Raw genomic sequence first — 14,021 nt, forward strand, 5'->3', positions numbered from 1 at the left:
CCTACGGTAAATGCATACTATGAGTGCCTGGTACGCTGATACCGTTTCTGTCCAGAAAGGTTTCTATCTGTTTTTCCGGTGAACCAAGGACAGTAAAATCTGAACCCGTCACAGAGTATTGAGTACAGGGTTCTATGCTGTAAAGGTTATCACTCAGGACTCTGAATCCTACAATCCGAGTTTAACTCTTGGACGATCCTACCATGTCAATTAATTTACCTCGTGGAACTAGAATATAGCTGTCCAAATATTGTTGTCAGTTGAAAGTATTTGCAACAGGTGAAGGAACGACAGTCCGCTGTTGCTAATTAAACTCAGATTTTTTTTTTTTTTTTCAATTTCCATGTGGCTTTAGAATATGGTTCTATGGTGTAATGGTTAGCACTCTGGACTTTGAATCCAGTGATCCGAGTTCAAATCTCGGTAGAACCTTCCTATTTTTGTGCTGAATTATTCACATGGCCAACCAATAATCTCATAATCTGCTGTTTATCCGGTGTACAAATGACAAGAAAAAGGAACTCTACAATAACTACTCTGTATAGGGTTCTATGGTGTAATGGTTAGCACTCAGGACTCTGAATCCTGCGATCCGAGTTCAAATCTCGGTAGGACCTACCTTGATTTTGCAGTGACACACTCCTCCCCTGTCAACTTTAAAATAGTTATGCGTGAAAGAAACAAGTGGGTGGGAGTCGATAAGCATTCTTGTTACGCACGAATGGCTAGCCTACGGTAAATGCATACTATGAGTGCCTGGTACGCTGATACCGTTTCTGTCCAGAAAGGTTTCTATCTGTTTTTCCGGTGAACCAAGGACAGTAAAATCTGAACCCGTCACAGAGTATTGAGTACAGGGTTCTATGCTGTAAAGGTTATCACTCAGGACTCTGAATCCTACAATCCGAGTTTAACTCTTGGACGATCCTACCATGTCAATTAATTTACCTCGTGGAACTAGAATATAGCTGTCCAAATATTGTTGTCAGTTGAAAGTATTTGCAACAGGTGAAGGAACGACAGTCCGCTGTTGCTAATTAAACTCAGATTTTTTTTTTTTTTCAATTTCCATGTGGCTTTAGAATATGGTTCTATGGTGTAATGGTTAGCACTCTGGACTTTGAATCCAGTGATCCGAGTTCAAATCTCGGTAGAACCTTCCTATTTTTTGTGCTGAATTATTCACATGGCCAACCAATAATCTCATAATCTGCTGTTTATCCGGTGTACAAATGACAAGAAAAAGGAACTCTACAATAACTACTCTGTATAGGGTTCTATGGTGTAATGGTTAGCACTCAGGACTCTGAATCCTGCGATCCGAGTTCAAATCTCGGTAGGACCTACCTTGATTTTGCAGTGACACACTCCTCCCCTGTCAACTTTAAAATAGTTATGCGTGAAAGAAACAAGTGGGTGGGAGTCGATAAGCATTCTTGTTACGCACGAATGGCTAGCCTACGGTAAATGCATACTATGAGTGCCTGGTACGCTGATACCGTTTCTGTCCAGAAAGGTTTCTATCTGTTTTTCCGGTGAACCAAGGACAGTAAAATCTGAACCCGTCACAGAGTATTGAGTACAGGGTTCTATGCTGTAAAGGTTATCACTCAGGACTCTGAATCCTACAATCCGAGTTTAACTCTTGGACGATCCTACCATGTCAATTAATTTACCTCGTGGAACTAGAATATAGCTGTCCAAATATTGTTGTCAGTTGAAAGTATTTGCAACAGGTGAAGGAACGACAGTCCGCTGTTGCTAATTAAACTCAGATTTTTTTTTTTTTTTTTCAATTTCCATGTGGCTTTAGAATATGGTTCTATGGTGTAATGGTTAGCACTCTGGACTTTGAATCCAGTGATCCGAGTTCAAATCTCGGTAGAACCTTCCTATTTTTGTGCTGAATTATTCACATGGCCAACCAATAATCTCATAATCTGCTGTTTATCCGGTGTACAAATGACAAGAAAAAGGAACTCTACAATAACTACTCTGTATAGGGTTCTATGGTGTAATGGTTAGCACTCAGGACTCTGAATCCTGCGATCCGAGTTCAAATCTCGGTAGGACCTACCTTGATTTTGCAGTGACACACTCCTCCCCTGTCAACTTTAAAATAGTTATGCGTGAAAGAAACAAGTGGGTGGGAGTCGATAAGCATTCTTGTTACGCACGAATGGCTAGCCTACGGTAAATGCATACTAGAGTGAGTGCCTGGTACGCTGATACCGTTTCTGTCCAGAAAGGTTTCTATCTGTTTTTCCGGTGAACCAAGGACAGTAAAATCTGAACCCGTCACAGAGTATTGAGTACAGGGTTCTATGCTGTAAAGGTTATCACTCAGGACTCTGAATCCTACAATCCGAGTTTAACTCTTGGACGATCCTACCATGTCAATTAATTTACCTCGTGGAACTAGAATATAGCTGTCCAAATATTGTTGTCAGTTGAAAGTATTTGCAACAGGTGAAGGAACGACAGTCCGCTGTTGCTAATTAAACTCAGATTTTTTTTTTTCAATTTCCATGTGGCTTTAGAATATGGTTCTATGGTGTAATGGTTAGCACTCTGGACTTTGAATCCAGTGATCCGAGTTCAAATCTCGGTAGAACCTTCCTATTTTTTGTGCTGAATTATTCACATGGCCAACCAATAATCTCATAATCTGCTGTTTATCCGGTGTACAAATGACAAGAAAAAGGAACTCTACAATAACTACTCTGTATAGGGTTCTATGGTGTAATGGTTAGCACTCAGGACTCTGAATCCTGCGATCCGAGTTCAAATCTCGGTAGGACCTACCTTGATTTTGCAGTGACACACTCCTCCCCTGTCAACTTTAAAATAGTTATGCGTGAAAGAAACAAGTGGGTGGGAGTCGATAAGCATTCTTGTTACGCACGAATGGCTAGCCTACGGTAAATGCATACTATGAGTGCCTGGTACGCTGATACCGTTTCTGTCCAGAAAGGTTTCTATCTGTTTTTCCGGTGAACCAAGGACAGTAAAATCTGAACCCGTCACAGAGTATTGAGTACAGGGTTCTATGCTGTAAAGGTTATCACTCAGGACTCTGAATCCTACAATCCGAGTTTAACTCTTGGACGATCCTACCATGTCAATTAATTTACCTCGTGGAACTAGAATATAGCTGTCCAAATATTGTTGTCAGTTGAAAGTATTTGCAACAGGTGAAGGAACGACAGTCCGCTGTTGCTAATTAAACTCAGATTTTTTTTTTTTCAATTTCCATGTGGCTTTAGAATATGGTTCTATGGTGTAATGGTTAGCACTCTGGACTTTGAATCCAGTGATCCGAGTTCAAATCTCGGTAGAACCTTCCTATTTTTTGTGCTGAATTATTCACATGGCCAACCAATAATCTCATAATCTGCTGTTTATCCGGTGTACAAATGACAAGAAAAAGGAACTCTACAATAACTACTCTGTATAGGGTTCTATGGTGTAATGGTTAGCACTCAGGACTCTGAATCCTGCGATCCGAGTTCAAATCTCGGTAGGACTGAATTTTGAGTTCAAATTCGGTAGGACTCCACCTTGATTTTGCAGTGACACACTCCTCCCCTGTCAACTTTAAAATAGTTATGCGTGAAAGAAACAAGTGGGTGGGAGTCGATAAGCATTCTTGTTACGCACGAATGGCTAGCCTACGGTAAATGCATACTATGAGTGCCTGGTACGCTGATACCGTTTCTGTCCAGAAAGGTTTCTATCTGTTTTTCCGGTGAACCAAGGACAGTAAAATCTGAACCCGTCACAGAGTATTGAGTACAGGGTTCTATGCTGTAAAGGTTATCACTCAGGACTCTGAATCCTACAATCCGAGTTTAACTCTTGGACGATCCTACCATGTCAATTAATTTACCTCGTGGAACTAGAATATAGCTGTCCAAATATTGTTGTCAGTTGAAAGTATTTGCAACAGGTGAAGGAACGACAGTCCGCTGTTGCTAATTAAACTCAGATTTTTTTTTTTCAATTTCCATGTGGCTTTAGAATATGGTTCTATGGTGTAATGGTTAGCACTCTGGACTTTGAATCCAGTGATCCGAGTTCAAATCTCGGTAGAACCTTCCTATTTTTGTGCTGAATTATTCACATGGCCAACCAATAATCTCATAATCTGCTGTTTATCCGGTGTACAAATGACAAGAAAAAGGAACTCTACAATAACTACTCTGTATAGGGTTCTATGGTGTAATGGTTAGCACTCAGGACTCTGAATCCTGCGATCCGAGTTCAAATCTCGGTAGGACCTACCTTGATTTTGCAGTGACACACTCCTCCCCTGTCAACTTTAAAATAGTTATGCGTGAAAGAAACAAGTGGGTGGGAGTCGATAAGCATTCTTGTTACGCACGAATGGCTAGCCTACGGTAAATGCATACTATGAGTGCCTGGTACGCTGATACCGTTTCTGTCCAGAAAGGTTTCTATCTGTTTTTCCGGTGAACCAAGGACAGTAAAATCTGAACCCGTCACAGAGTATTGAGTACAGGGTTCTATGCTGTAAAGGTTATCACTCAGGACTCTGAATCCTACAATCCGAGTTTAACTCTTGGACGATCCTACCATGTCAATTAATTTACCTCGTGGAACTAGAATATAGCTGTCCAAATATTGTTGTCAGTTGAAAGTATTTGCAACAGGTGAAGGAACGACAGTCCGCTGTTGCTAATTAAACTCAGATTTTTTTTTTTTTTTTTTTCAATTTCCATGTGGCTTTAGAATATGGTTCTATGGTGTAATGGTTAGCACTCTGGACTTTGAATCCAGTGATCCGAGTTCAAATCTCGGTAGAACCTTCCTATTTTTTGTGCTGAATTATTCACATGGCCAACCAATAATCTCATAATCTGCTGTTTATCCGGTGTACAAATGACAAGAAAAAGGAACTCTACAATAACTACTCTGTATAGGGTTCTATGGTGTAATGGTTAGCACTCAGGACTCTGAATCCTGCGATCCGAGTTCAAATCTCAAATGAATTATTCACATGGCCAACCAATAATCTCATAATCTGCGTTTATCCGGTGTACAAATGACAAGAAAAAGGAACTCTACAATAACTACTCTGTATAGGGTTCTATGGTGTAATGGTTAGCACTCAGGACTCTGAATCCTGCGATCCGAGTTCAAATCTCGGTAGGACCTACCTTGATTTTGCAGTGACACACTCCTCCCCTGTCAACTTTAAAATAGTTATGCGTGAAAGAAACAAGTGGGTGGGAGTCGATAAGCATTCTTGTTACGCACGAATGGCTAGCCTACGGTAAATGCATACTATGAGTGCCTGGTACGCTGATACCGTTTCTGTCCAGAAAGGTTTCTATCTGTTTTTCCGGTGAACCAAGGACAGTAAAATCTGAACCCGTCACAGAGTATTGAGTACAGGGTTCTATGCTGTAAAGGTTATCACTCAGGACTCTGAATCCTACAATCCGAGTTTAACTCTTGGACGATCCTACCATGTCAATTAATTTACCTCGTGGAACTAGAATATAGCTGTCCAAATATTGTTGTCAGTTGAAAGTATTTGCAACAGGTGAAGGAACGACAGTCCGCTGTTGCTAATTAAACTCAGATTTTTTTTTTTTCAATTTCCATGTGGCTTTAGAATATGGTTCTATGGTGTAATGGTTAGCACTCTGGACTTTGAATCCAGTGATCCGAGTTCAAATCTCGGTAGAACCTTCCTATTTTTTGTGCTGAATTATTCACATGGCCAACCAATAATCTCATAATCTGCTGTTTATCCGGTGTACAAATGACAAGAAAAAGGAACTCTACAATAACTACTCTGTATAGGGTTCTATGGTGTAATGGTTAGCACTCAGGACTCTGAATCCTGCGATCCGAGTTCAAATCTCGGTAGGACCTACCTTGATTTTGCAGTGACACACTCCTCCCCTGTCAACTTTAAAATAGTTATGCGTGAAAGAAACAAGTGGGTGGGAGTCGATAAGCATTCTTGTTACGCACGAATGGCTAGCCTACGGTAAATGCATACTATGAGTGCCTGGTACGCTGATACCGTTTCTGTCCAGAAAGGTTTCTATCTGTTTTTCCGGTGAACCAAGGACAGTAAAATCTGAACCCGTCACAGAGTATTGAGTACAGGGTTCTATGCTGTAAAGGTTATCACTCAGGACTCTGAATCCTACAATCCGAGTTTAACTCTTGGACGATCCTACCATGTCAATTAATTTACCTCGTGGAACTAGAATATAGCTGTCCAAATATTGTTGTCAGTTGAAAGTATTTGCAACAGGTGAAGGAACGACAGTCCGCTGTTGCTAATTAAACTCAGATTTTTTTTTTTTTCAATTTCCATGTGGCTTTAGAATATGGTTCTATGGTGTAATGGTTAGCACTCTGGACTTTGAATCCAGTGATCCGAGTTCAAATCTCGGTAGAACCTTCCTATTTTTTGTGCTGAATTATTCACATGGCCAACCAATAATCTCATAATCTGCTGTTTATCCGGTGTACAAATGACAAGAAAAAGGAACTCTACAATAACTACTCTGTATAGGGTTCTATGGTGTAATGGTTAGCACTCAGGACTCTGAATCCTGCGATCCGAGTTCAAATCTCGGTAGGACCTACCTTGATTTTGCAGTGACACACTCCTCCCCTGTCAACTTTAAAATAGTTATGCGTGAAAGAAACAAGTGGGTGGGAGTCGATAAGCATTCTTGTTACGCACGAATGGCTAGCCTACGGTAAATGCATACTATGAGTGCCTGGTACGCTGATACCGTTTCTGTCCAGAAAGGTTTCTATCTGTTTTTCCGGTGAACCAAGGACAGTAAAATCTGAACCCGTCACAGAGTATTGAGTACAGGGTTCTATGCTGTAAAGGTTATCACTCAGGACTCTGAATCCTACAATCCGAGTTTAACTCTTGGACGATCCTACCATGTCAATTAATTTACCTCGTGGAACTAGAATATAGCTGTCCAAATATTGTTGTCAGTTGAAAGTATTTGCAACAGGTGAAGGAACGACAGTCCGCTGTTGCTAATTAACTCAGATTTTTTTTTTTTTCAATTTCCATGTGGCTTTAGAATATGGTTCTATGGTGTAATGGTTAGCACTCTGGACTTTGAATCCAGTGATCCGAGTTCAAATCTCGGTAGAACCTTCCTATTTTTTGTGCTGAATTATTCACATGGCCAACCAATAATCTCATAATCTGCTGTTTATCCGGTGTACAAATGACAAGAAAAAGGAACTCTACAATAACTACTCTGTATAGGGTTCTATGGTGTAATGGTTAGCACTCAGGACTCTGAATCCTGCGATCCGAGTTCAAATCTCGGTAGGACCTACCTTGATTTTGCAGTGACACACTCCTCCCCTGTCAACTTTAAAATAGTTATGCGTGAAAGAAACAAGTGGGTGGGAGTCGATAAGCATTCTTGTTACGCACGAATGGCTAGCCTACGGTAAATGCATACTATGAGTGCCTGGTACGCTGATACCGTTTCTGTCCAGAAAGGTTTCTATCTGTTTTTCCGGTGAACCAAGGACAGTAAAATCTGAACCCGTCACAGAGTATTGAGTACAGGGTTCTATGCTGTAAAGGTTATCACTCAGGACTCTGAATCCTACAATCCGAGTTTAACTCTTGGACGATCCTACCATGTCAATTAATTTACCTCGTGGAACTAGAATATAGCTGTCCAAATATTGTTGTCAGTTGAAAGTATTTGCAACAGGTGAAGGAACGACAGTCCGCTGTTGCTAATTAAACTCAGATTTTTTTTTTTCAATTTCCATGTGGCTTTAGAATATGGTTCTATGGTGTAATGGTTAGCACTCTGGACTTTGAATCCAGTGATCCGAGTTCAAATCTCGGTAGAACCTTCCTATTTTTTGTGCTGAATTATTCACATGGCCAACCAATAATCTCATAATCTGCTGTTTATCCGGTGTACAAATGACAAGAAAAAGGAACTCTACAATAACTACTCTGTATAGGGTTCTATGGTGTAATGGTTAGCACTCAGGACTCTGAATCCTGCGATCCGAGTTCAAATCTCGGTAGGACCTTCCTATTTTTGTGCTGAATTATTCAGTGCCAACCAATAATCTCATAATCTGCTGTTTATCCGGTGTACAAATGACAAGAAAAAGGAACTCTACAATAACTACTCTGTATAGGGTTCTATGGTGTAATGGTTAGCACTCAGGACTCTGAATCCTGCGATCCGAGTTCAAATCTCGGTAGGACCTACCTTGATTTTGCAGTGACACACTCCTCCCCTGTCAACTTTAAAATAGTTATGCGTGAAAGAAACAAGTGGGTGGGAGTCGATAAGCATTCTTGTTACGCACGAATGGCTAGCCTACGGTAAATGCATACTATGAGTGCCTGGTACGCTGATACCGTTTCTGTCCAGAAAGGTTTCTATCTGTTTTTCCGGTGAACCAAGGACAGTAAAATCTGAACCCGTCACAGAGTATTGAGTACAGGGTTCTATGCTGTAAAGGTTATCACTCAGGACTCTGAATCCTACAATCCGAGTTTAACTCTTGGACGATCCTACCATGTCAATTAATTTACCTCGTGGAACTAGAATATAGCTGTCCAAATATTGTTGTCAGTTGAAAGTATTTGCAACAGGTGAAGGAACGACAGTCCGCTGTTGCTAATTAAACTCAAAAAAAAAAAAATTCAATTTCCATGTGGCTTTAGAATATGGTTCTATGGTGTAATGGTTAGCACTCTGGACTTTGAATCCAGTGATCCGAGTTCAAATCTCGGTAGAACCTTCCTATTTTTGGTGCTGAATTATTCACATGGCCAACCAATAATCTCATAATCTGCTGTTTATCCGGTGTACAAATGACAAGAAAAAGGAACTCTACAATAACTACTCTGTATAGGGTTCTATGGTGTAATGGTTAGCACTCAGGACTCTGAATCCTGCGATCCGAGTTCAAATCTCGGTAGGACCTACCTTGATTTTGCAGTGACACACTCCTCCCCTGTCAACTTTAAAATAGTTATGCGTGAAAGAAACAAGTGGGTGGGAGTCGATAAGCATTCTTGTTACGCACGAATGGCTAGCCTACGGTAAATGCATACTATGAGTGCCTGGTACGCTGATACCGTTTCTGTCCAGAAAGGTTTCTATCTGTTTTTCCGGTGAACCAAGGACAGTAAAATCTGAACCCGTCACAGAGTATTGAGTACAGGGTTCTATGCTGTAAAGGTTATCACTCAGGACTCTGAATCCTACAATCCGAGTTTAACTCTTGGACGATCCTACCATGTCAATTAATTTACCTCGTGGAACTAGAATATAGCTGTCCAAATATTGTTGTCAGTTGAAAGTATTTGCAACAGGTGAAGGAACGACAGTCCGCTGTTGCTAATTAAACTCAGATTTTTTTTTTTTTCAATTTCCATGTGGCTTTAGAATATGGTTCTATGGTGTAATGGTTAGCACTCTGGACTTTGAATCCAGTGACTTTCGGTAGAATCCTATTTTTTGTGCTGAATTATTCCATGGCCAACCAATAATTCAAATCTCGGTAGGACCTACCTATGATTTTGCAGTCAGGACTGAATCCTGCGACAGTTCAAATCTCGGTAGGACCCCTGATTTTCAGTGACACACTCCTCCCCTGTCAACTTTAAAATAGTTATGCGTGAAAGAAACAAGTGGGTGGGAGTCGATAAGCATTCTTGTTACGCACGAATGGCTAGCCTACGGTAAATGCATACTATGAGTGCCTGGTACGCTGATACCGTTTCTGTCCAGAAAGGTTTCTATCTGTTTTTCCGGTGAACCAAGGACAGTAAAATCTGAACCCGTCACAGAGTATTGAGTACAGGGTTCTATGCTGTAAAGGTTATCACTCAGGACTCTGAATCCTACAATCCGAGTTTAACTCTTGGACGATCCTACCATGTCAATTAATTTACCTCGTGGAACTAGAATATAGCTGTCCAAATATTGTTGTCAGTTGAAAGTATTTGCAACAGGTGAAGGAACGACAGTCCGCTGTTGCTAATTAAACTCAGATTTTTTTTTTTTCAATTTCCATGTGGCTTTAGAATATGGTTCTATGGTGTAATGGTTAGCACTCTGGACTTTGAATCCAGTGATCCGAGTTCAAATCTCGGTAGAACCTTCCTATTTTTTGTGCTGAATTATTCACATGGCCAACCAATAATCTCATAATCTGCTGTTTATCCGGTGTACAAATGACAAGAAAAAGGAACTCTACAATAACTACTCTGTATAGGGTTCTATGGTGTAATGGTTAGCACTCAGGACTCTGAATCCTGCGATCCGAGTTCAAATCTCGGTAGGACCTACCTTGATTTTGCAGTGACACACTCCTCCCCTGTCAACTTTAAAATAGTTATGCGTGAAAGAAACAAGTGGGTGGGAGTCGATAAGCATTCTTGTTACGCACGAATGGCTAGCCTACGGTAAATGCATACTATGAGTGCCTGGTACGCTGATACCGTTTCTGTCCAGAAAGGTTTCTATCTGTTTTTCCGGTGAACCAAGGACAGTAAAATCTGAACCCGTCACAGAGTATTGAGTACAGGGTTCTATGCTGTAAAGGTTATCACTCAGGACTCTGAATCCTACAATCCGAGTTTAACTCTTGGACGATCCTACCATGTCAATTAATTTACCTCGTGGAACTAGAATATAGCTGTCCAAATATTGTTGTCAGTTGAAAGTATTTGCAACAGGTGAAGGAACGACAGTCCGCTGTTGCTAATTAAACTCAGATTTTTTTTTTTCAATTTCCATGTGGCTTTAGAATATGGTTCTATGGTGTAATGGTTAGCACTCTGGACTTTGAATCCAGTGATCCGAGTTCAAATCTCGGTAGAACCTTCCTATTTTTTGTGCTGAATTATTCACATGGCCAACCAATAATCTCATAATCTGCTGTTTATCCGGTGTACAAATGACAAGAAAAAGGAACTCTACAATAACTACTCTGTATAGGGTTCTATGGTGTAATGGTTAGCACTCAGGACTCTGAATCCTGCGATCCGAGTTCAAATCTCGGTAGGACCTTCCTATTTTTTGTGCTGAATTATTCACATGGCCAACCAATAATCTCATAATCTGCTGTTTATCCAGTGTACAAATGACAAGAAAAAGGAACTCTACAATAACTACTCTGTATAGGGTTCTATGGTGTAATGGTTAGCACTCAGGACTCTGAATCCTGCGATCCGAGTTCAAATCTCGGTAGGACCTACCTTGATTTTGCAGTGACACACTCCTCCCCTGTCAACTTTAAAATAGTTATGCTTGAAAGAAACAAGTGGGTGGGAGTCGATAAGCATTCTTGTTACGCACGAATGGCTAGCCTACGGTAAATGCATACTATGAGTGCCTGGTACGCTGATACCGTTTCTGTCCAGAAATGTTTCTATCTGTTTTTCCGGTGAACCAAGGACAGTAAAATCTGAACCCGTCACAGAGTATTGAGTACAGGGTTCTATGCTGTAAAGGTTATCACTCAGGACTCTGAATCCTACAATCCGAGTTTAACTCTTGGACGATCCTACCATGTCAATTAATTTACCTCGTGGAACTAGAATATAGCTGTCCAAATATTGTTGTCAGTTGAAAGTATTTGCAACAGGTGAAGGAACGACAGTCCGCTGTTGCTAATTAAACTCAGATTTTTTTTTTCAATTTCCATGTGGCTTTAGAATATGGTTCTATGGTGTAATGGTTAGCACTCTGGACTTTGAATCCAGTGATCCGAGTTCAAATCTCGGTAGAACCTTCCTATTTTTGTGCTGAATTATTCACATGGCCAACCAATAATCTCATAATCTGCTGTTTATCCGGTGTACAAATGACAAGAAAAAGGAACTCTACAATAACTACTCTGTATAGGGTTCTATGGTGTAATGGTTAGCACTCAGGACTCTGAATCCTGCGATCCGAGTTCAAATCTCGGTAGGACCTACCTTGATTTTGCAGTGACACACTCCTCCCCTGTCAACTTTAAAATAGTTATGCGTGAAAGAAACAAGTGGGTGGGAGTCGATAAGCATTCTTGTTACGCACGAATGGCTAGCCTACGGTAAATGCATACTATGAGTGCCTGGTACGCTGATACCGTTTCTGTCCAGAAAGGTTTCTATCTGTTTTTCGGTGAACCAAGGACAGTAAAATCTGAACCCGTCACAGAGTATTGAGTACAGGGTTCTATGCTGTAAAGGTTATCACTCAGGACTCTGAATCCTACAATCCGAGTTTAACTCTTGGACGATCCTACCATGTCAATTAATTTACCTCGTGGAACTAGAATATAGCTGTCCAAATATTGTTGTCAGTTGAAAGTATTTGCAACAGGTGAAGGAACGACAGTCCGCTGTTGCTAATTAAACTCAGATTTTTTTTTTTTTTCAATTTCCATGTGGCTTTAGAATATGGTTCTATGGTGTAATGGTTAGCACTCTGGACTTTGAATCTCTGATCCATGGAGTTCAAATCTCTCGGTACAAATGACAAGAAAAAGGACCTACCTTGATTTTGCAGTGACACACTCCTCCCCTGTCAACTTTAAAATAGTTATGCTTGAAAGAAACAAGTGGGTGGGAGTCGATAAGCATTCTTGTTACGCACGAATGGCTAGCCTACGGTAAATGCATACTATGAGTGCCTGGTACGCTGATACCGTTTCTGTCCAGAAAGGTTTCTATCTGTTTTTCCGGTGAACCAAGGACAGTAAAATCTGAACCCGTCACAGAGTATTGAGTACAGGGTTCTATGCTGTAAAGGTTATCACTCAGGACTCTGAATCCTACAATCCGAGTTTAACTCTTGGACGATCCTACCATGTCAATTAATTTACCTCGTGGAACTAGAATATAGCTGTCCAAATATTGTTGTCAGTTGAAAGTATTTGCAACAGGTGAAGGAACGACAGTCCGCTGTTGCTAATTAAACTCAGATTTTTTTTTTTTTTTTCAATTTCCATGTGGCTTTAGAATATGGTTCTATGGTGTAATGGTTAGCACTCTGGACTTTGAATCCAGTGATCCGAGTTCAAATCTCGGTAGAACCTTCCTATTTTTTGTGCTGAATTATTCACATGGCCAACCAATAATCTCATAATCTGCTGTTTATCCGGTGTACAAATGACAAGAAAAAGGAACTCTACAATAACTACTCTGTATAGGGTTCTATGGTGTAATGGTTAGCACTCAGGACTCTGAATCCTGCGATCCGAGTTCAAATCTCGGTAGGACCTACCTTGATTTTGCAGTGACACACTCCTCCCCTGTCAACTTTAAAATAGTTATGCGTGAAAGAAACAAGTGGGTGGGAGTCGATAAGCATTCTTGTTACGCACGAATGGCTAGCCTACGGTAAATGCATACTATGAGTGCCTGGTACGCTGATACCGTTTCTGTCCAGAAAGGTTTCTATCTGTTTTTCCGGTGAACCAAGGACAGTAAAATCTGAACCCGTCACAGAGTATTGAGTACAGGGTTCTATGCTGTAAAGGTTATCACTCAGGACTCTGAATCCTACAATCCGAGTTTAACTCTTGGACGATCCTACCATGTCAATTAATTTACCTCGTGGAACTAGAATATAGCTGTCCAAATATTGTTGTCAGTTGAAAGTATTTGCAACAGGTGAAGGAACGACAGTCCGCTGTTGCTAATTAAACTCAGATTTTTTTTTTTTTTTCAATTTCCATGTGGCTTTAGAATATGGTTCTATGGTGTAATGGTTAGCACTCTGGACTTTGAATCCAGTGATCCGAGTTCAAATCTCGGTAGAACCTTCCTATTTTTTGTGCTGAATTATTCACATGGCCAACCAATAATCTCATAATCTGCTGTTTATCCGGTGTACAAATGACAAGAAAAAGGAACTCTACAATAACTACTCTGTATAGGGTTCTATGGTGTAATGGTTAGCACTCAGGACTCTGAATCCTGCGATCCGAGTTCAAATCTCGGTAGGACCTACCTTGAT

General features: G+C 40.6%; 36 non-coding genes across 36 annotated transcripts; all 36 read left to right on the forward strand.

Annotated features, from left to right (window-relative positions):
- The first annotated feature begins 360 nt into the window (after window positions 1–360).
- On the forward strand, window positions 361–432 carry trnaq-uug (transfer RNA glutamine (anticodon UUG)). Its single transcript has one exon. It is a non-coding gene; the product is annotated as a tRNA-Gln (tRNA).
- Window positions 433–545: 113 nt separating this feature from the next.
- On the forward strand, window positions 546–617 carry trnaq-cug (transfer RNA glutamine (anticodon CUG)). The gene has a single exon. It is a non-coding gene; the product is annotated as a tRNA-Gln (tRNA).
- A 470-nt stretch (window positions 618–1,087) lies between these two features.
- trnaq-uug (transfer RNA glutamine (anticodon UUG)) lies at window positions 1,088–1,159 on the forward strand. Its single transcript has one exon. It is a non-coding gene; the product is annotated as a tRNA-Gln (tRNA).
- Window positions 1,160–1,273: 114 nt separating this feature from the next.
- trnaq-cug (transfer RNA glutamine (anticodon CUG)) lies at window positions 1,274–1,345 on the forward strand. Its single transcript has one exon. It is a non-coding gene; the product is annotated as a tRNA-Gln (tRNA).
- A 473-nt stretch (window positions 1,346–1,818) lies between these two features.
- trnaq-uug (transfer RNA glutamine (anticodon UUG)) lies at window positions 1,819–1,890 on the forward strand. The gene has a single exon. It is a non-coding gene; the product is annotated as a tRNA-Gln (tRNA).
- Window positions 1,891–2,003: 113 nt separating this feature from the next.
- trnaq-cug (transfer RNA glutamine (anticodon CUG)) lies at window positions 2,004–2,075 on the forward strand. The gene has a single exon. It is a non-coding gene; the product is annotated as a tRNA-Gln (tRNA).
- A 470-nt stretch (window positions 2,076–2,545) lies between these two features.
- Window positions 2,546–2,617, forward strand: trnaq-uug (transfer RNA glutamine (anticodon UUG)). The gene has a single exon. It is a non-coding gene; the product is annotated as a tRNA-Gln (tRNA).
- A 114-nt stretch (window positions 2,618–2,731) lies between these two features.
- Window positions 2,732–2,803, forward strand: trnaq-cug (transfer RNA glutamine (anticodon CUG)). Its single transcript has one exon. It is a non-coding gene; the product is annotated as a tRNA-Gln (tRNA).
- Window positions 2,804–3,271: 468 nt separating this feature from the next.
- Window positions 3,272–3,343, forward strand: trnaq-uug (transfer RNA glutamine (anticodon UUG)). The gene has a single exon. It is a non-coding gene; the product is annotated as a tRNA-Gln (tRNA).
- Window positions 3,344–3,457: 114 nt separating this feature from the next.
- Window positions 3,458–3,529, forward strand: trnaq-cug (transfer RNA glutamine (anticodon CUG)). The gene has a single exon. It is a non-coding gene; the product is annotated as a tRNA-Gln (tRNA).
- Window positions 3,530–4,025: 496 nt separating this feature from the next.
- trnaq-uug (transfer RNA glutamine (anticodon UUG)) lies at window positions 4,026–4,097 on the forward strand. The gene has a single exon. It is a non-coding gene; the product is annotated as a tRNA-Gln (tRNA).
- Window positions 4,098–4,210: 113 nt separating this feature from the next.
- Window positions 4,211–4,282, forward strand: trnaq-cug (transfer RNA glutamine (anticodon CUG)). Its single transcript has one exon. It is a non-coding gene; the product is annotated as a tRNA-Gln (tRNA).
- A 475-nt stretch (window positions 4,283–4,757) lies between these two features.
- Window positions 4,758–4,829, forward strand: trnaq-uug (transfer RNA glutamine (anticodon UUG)). The gene has a single exon. It is a non-coding gene; the product is annotated as a tRNA-Gln (tRNA).
- Window positions 4,830–5,106: 277 nt separating this feature from the next.
- Window positions 5,107–5,178, forward strand: trnaq-cug (transfer RNA glutamine (anticodon CUG)). Its single transcript has one exon. It is a non-coding gene; the product is annotated as a tRNA-Gln (tRNA).
- Window positions 5,179–5,646: 468 nt separating this feature from the next.
- Window positions 5,647–5,718, forward strand: trnaq-uug (transfer RNA glutamine (anticodon UUG)). The gene has a single exon. It is a non-coding gene; the product is annotated as a tRNA-Gln (tRNA).
- A 114-nt stretch (window positions 5,719–5,832) lies between these two features.
- On the forward strand, window positions 5,833–5,904 carry trnaq-cug (transfer RNA glutamine (anticodon CUG)). Its single transcript has one exon. It is a non-coding gene; the product is annotated as a tRNA-Gln (tRNA).
- Window positions 5,905–6,373: 469 nt separating this feature from the next.
- trnaq-uug (transfer RNA glutamine (anticodon UUG)) lies at window positions 6,374–6,445 on the forward strand. Its single transcript has one exon. It is a non-coding gene; the product is annotated as a tRNA-Gln (tRNA).
- A 114-nt stretch (window positions 6,446–6,559) lies between these two features.
- trnaq-cug (transfer RNA glutamine (anticodon CUG)) lies at window positions 6,560–6,631 on the forward strand. The gene has a single exon. It is a non-coding gene; the product is annotated as a tRNA-Gln (tRNA).
- A 468-nt stretch (window positions 6,632–7,099) lies between these two features.
- Window positions 7,100–7,171, forward strand: trnaq-uug (transfer RNA glutamine (anticodon UUG)). The gene has a single exon. It is a non-coding gene; the product is annotated as a tRNA-Gln (tRNA).
- Window positions 7,172–7,285: 114 nt separating this feature from the next.
- On the forward strand, window positions 7,286–7,357 carry trnaq-cug (transfer RNA glutamine (anticodon CUG)). Its single transcript has one exon. It is a non-coding gene; the product is annotated as a tRNA-Gln (tRNA).
- Window positions 7,358–7,824: 467 nt separating this feature from the next.
- trnaq-uug (transfer RNA glutamine (anticodon UUG)) lies at window positions 7,825–7,896 on the forward strand. Its single transcript has one exon. It is a non-coding gene; the product is annotated as a tRNA-Gln (tRNA).
- Window positions 7,897–8,010: 114 nt separating this feature from the next.
- Window positions 8,011–8,082, forward strand: trnaq-cug (transfer RNA glutamine (anticodon CUG)). The gene has a single exon. It is a non-coding gene; the product is annotated as a tRNA-Gln (tRNA).
- Window positions 8,083–8,193: 111 nt separating this feature from the next.
- Window positions 8,194–8,265, forward strand: trnaq-cug (transfer RNA glutamine (anticodon CUG)). Its single transcript has one exon. It is a non-coding gene; the product is annotated as a tRNA-Gln (tRNA).
- Window positions 8,266–8,733: 468 nt separating this feature from the next.
- trnaq-uug (transfer RNA glutamine (anticodon UUG)) lies at window positions 8,734–8,805 on the forward strand. Its single transcript has one exon. It is a non-coding gene; the product is annotated as a tRNA-Gln (tRNA).
- Window positions 8,806–8,919: 114 nt separating this feature from the next.
- trnaq-cug (transfer RNA glutamine (anticodon CUG)) lies at window positions 8,920–8,991 on the forward strand. The gene has a single exon. It is a non-coding gene; the product is annotated as a tRNA-Gln (tRNA).
- A 1,110-nt stretch (window positions 8,992–10,101) lies between these two features.
- Window positions 10,102–10,173, forward strand: trnaq-uug (transfer RNA glutamine (anticodon UUG)). The gene has a single exon. It is a non-coding gene; the product is annotated as a tRNA-Gln (tRNA).
- A 114-nt stretch (window positions 10,174–10,287) lies between these two features.
- On the forward strand, window positions 10,288–10,359 carry trnaq-cug (transfer RNA glutamine (anticodon CUG)). Its single transcript has one exon. It is a non-coding gene; the product is annotated as a tRNA-Gln (tRNA).
- A 467-nt stretch (window positions 10,360–10,826) lies between these two features.
- trnaq-uug (transfer RNA glutamine (anticodon UUG)) lies at window positions 10,827–10,898 on the forward strand. The gene has a single exon. It is a non-coding gene; the product is annotated as a tRNA-Gln (tRNA).
- Window positions 10,899–11,012: 114 nt separating this feature from the next.
- trnaq-cug (transfer RNA glutamine (anticodon CUG)) lies at window positions 11,013–11,084 on the forward strand. The gene has a single exon. It is a non-coding gene; the product is annotated as a tRNA-Gln (tRNA).
- A 114-nt stretch (window positions 11,085–11,198) lies between these two features.
- On the forward strand, window positions 11,199–11,270 carry trnaq-cug (transfer RNA glutamine (anticodon CUG)). Its single transcript has one exon. It is a non-coding gene; the product is annotated as a tRNA-Gln (tRNA).
- Window positions 11,271–11,736: 466 nt separating this feature from the next.
- Window positions 11,737–11,808, forward strand: trnaq-uug (transfer RNA glutamine (anticodon UUG)). Its single transcript has one exon. It is a non-coding gene; the product is annotated as a tRNA-Gln (tRNA).
- A 113-nt stretch (window positions 11,809–11,921) lies between these two features.
- Window positions 11,922–11,993, forward strand: trnaq-cug (transfer RNA glutamine (anticodon CUG)). Its single transcript has one exon. It is a non-coding gene; the product is annotated as a tRNA-Gln (tRNA).
- A 1,033-nt stretch (window positions 11,994–13,026) lies between these two features.
- On the forward strand, window positions 13,027–13,098 carry trnaq-uug (transfer RNA glutamine (anticodon UUG)). The gene has a single exon. It is a non-coding gene; the product is annotated as a tRNA-Gln (tRNA).
- A 114-nt stretch (window positions 13,099–13,212) lies between these two features.
- Window positions 13,213–13,284, forward strand: trnaq-cug (transfer RNA glutamine (anticodon CUG)). The gene has a single exon. It is a non-coding gene; the product is annotated as a tRNA-Gln (tRNA).
- A 471-nt stretch (window positions 13,285–13,755) lies between these two features.
- trnaq-uug (transfer RNA glutamine (anticodon UUG)) lies at window positions 13,756–13,827 on the forward strand. Its single transcript has one exon. It is a non-coding gene; the product is annotated as a tRNA-Gln (tRNA).
- Window positions 13,828–13,941: 114 nt separating this feature from the next.
- Window positions 13,942–14,013, forward strand: trnaq-cug (transfer RNA glutamine (anticodon CUG)). Its single transcript has one exon. It is a non-coding gene; the product is annotated as a tRNA-Gln (tRNA).
- Window positions 14,014–14,021: the final 8 nt, after the last annotated feature.

Source organism: Oncorhynchus nerka, linkage group LG18, assembly GCF_034236695.1.
Source record: "Oncorhynchus nerka isolate Pitt River linkage group LG18, Oner_Uvic_2.0, whole genome shotgun sequence".
In the NCBI taxonomy this organism is placed as follows: Eukaryota; Metazoa; Chordata; class Actinopteri; order Salmoniformes; family Salmonidae; genus Oncorhynchus; species Oncorhynchus nerka.